Genomic DNA, 2263 nt, shown 5'->3' with positions numbered 1-2263 from the left:
CATGTTCAGCAACCAGAGAGACAAGGAAAGCCTTCCACTTATTGTCGTTTTTCAAAAGCAGAGCTCTATCCTTCTTAGAATTAATCAGGTGCCATGGTCATTCAAGCTAAGGGTGCAAGTTGGGTGGGATGGGCTGGGTTTATGCCCAGGCCCAATCCTAAGATTTGGGCCTAAGGCCTGAGAACGGACCAAGCAAGAAGTCAAACCTGATCTTTCCAACTGAGTCGAGCCCACATTGTAAATTGATCGCACAACTTGGGCCCGCTCAAGTTGCATCCCTAATTCATCCCAAGGAACAAACCCATGGCTTTGTAAATCACGTCAACTCAAGCGAGTTCTCCAAGACTCTAAAACACTAGTGATCTGCTTTTTACTTGGGTCCCAAGTATGTCATGTTTTGTTCAGAGGTCACAATCATATGCGAATTCTAATATTATTTTTCACGAAAGTCCAACTCAGAGGGAGAGAGAGAGAGAGGTGCTAATTTTGCAATCTGTTAACATATATAAAATCCTCCTGAAACGATCTAGACAAAGCTTAAATTGGGATAATAAATTGGTTGATGGAGACACAAGAATTGTCCAAAATTTGTGGTTTGCTGAGTTTGTTGGATTTCAAGATAGGGAACAAGGAATGCTTTTATATAACTTGGGCTTCACACAGGAAGTGGATACATTTAAAAATGATGTTCCAAACTCAACAAAATAACATTTAAAATTTAAAACACCACTTCATTTTAGTAACTTCGTTCTCTCTACCCCCTCCTCCTTTACTGTATGTCTACCCAACAACCGTCCTTGATATCGATCGATTTAGAAGTTTCCAATTTGGATTTACAGGGAAATAGCACAACGGAACCGTGAAGAGCAAAAGCAAAAATTAAGCATTCCTGAATGAAATATTTTATAATCATGCATGGAAACAAACACAAACACCATAATTCTCTCTCTCTCTCTCTCGAGAAGAGCTAGAGATACGATCACACACGAAATTAAACACGTCGATCACTTTACCACAATCTTGAACCAACCATCATCATCATCATTATCGGCTGGCTGTGTAACTATGAGCAACGACAGTGAACCCCCCATCAACGGTCAAGTTATGTCCAGAGATATAAGCCGAATCATCGGAAGCAAGAAATAGAGCAGCGTCTGCTATATGGCTAGCTTTCAACACGATACCCTTCAAGTTGGATACAGCACAGACTTGTGCTTCCACGCCACTTGGATCCAGATTGTAGGCACTACACGACAGAGGCGTGGCCAATCCGAAAGGGGAGATGCAGTTGACTCTGATCCCATAGGCCCCCAGCTCACTACAAGCCGATCGGACCATACCACCAGAGCATGCTTCGACGCGGTGTAGGCAAATGGCGCGCAGCCACCGACCGACGCTCCCACACTTGCAGTGCATATGATCGAGCCTCGTATCTTTCTTGCCACCATGACACGAGCCGCGTGCTTTATGGCGCATGCCATCCCGCCCACATTGATGCCCATGGTCTTGTCCAACTCTTTCATCTCCAATTCCAAAATCCCAGTTAAAGGACCAAGATCCCTGCGTTGCTGAACAAGATGTCCAGGCTTCCATACTTGTCCAAGGTGAAGGCCACTGTCTCCTCCACCTGCTTCTCGTCCCTCACATCACAGTGCTTGTATGTTGCTCTATCTATGCCTATAGAATCCACAACCTGTTGACCAGTTCATCCTGGATATCGGCGATCACTATTAGAGCACCGTTTTGAGCGAATAATCTTGCAGCGGCCTCGCCGATCCCACTTGCAGCTCCGGTGATTAAGGCAACTTTGCCCTTTAACCTAAACAATATTATATTCATGAATCATGATCAGATTGTGGCATTAATTAATTGTTCAAGAAATTATTCAATTCCTTCTCTTAATTGGGTTGGGAGATGTAGAGACTAGAGACGAGACGAGCTCGTCAAGAAGGATGGGATGATAAGAGAAATTAAGATGACTTTACCTTTGGCCAGACATTGCAGTAGGGGTCCCTGTGATGATCCTTTGGCTGTTGAGAGCTAACCGTAAGTGAAGATATGAGTCTTTAATAATCTTAGCTTTCAGCCAGGCTCACCATTTGCAAAGATATATGGATAAGGCAAATTGATACCCTTGTGTTAATTTCACAAGACAAAAGCACCCACATGCCAACTTGACTTTGTCATTACAACGAAAGCAATCTGTGAATAGACATAAACATTGACAAATAGATGTTCCCAATAGACGGTCGAGATGTGATGT

General features: G+C 43.5%; 1 pseudogene across 1 annotated transcript; it reads right to left on the bottom strand.

The window, feature by feature from the left end:
- Window positions 1-854: 854 nt before the first annotated feature.
- LOC148874509 (short-chain dehydrogenase reductase 3b-like) lies at window positions 855-1999 on the bottom strand (annotated as a pseudogene). Its single transcript, XR_016105527.1, has 2 exons — window positions 1986-1999; window positions 855-1819 (listed from the first exon to the last, which is right to left on the bottom strand). The product of XR_016105527.1 is annotated as a short-chain dehydrogenase reductase 3b-like (transcript).
- Between the last annotated feature and the right edge of the window lie 264 nt (window positions 2000-2263).

This window comes from Nelumbo lutea, chromosome 1 (assembly GCF_056320005.1).
Source record: "Nelumbo lutea isolate HS-2025 chromosome 1, American lotus-T2T, whole genome shotgun sequence".
Lineage (NCBI taxonomy): Eukaryota > Viridiplantae > Streptophyta > Magnoliopsida > Proteales > Nelumbonaceae > Nelumbo > Nelumbo lutea.
This window is presented reverse-complemented; position numbering and strand designations above follow the sequence as displayed.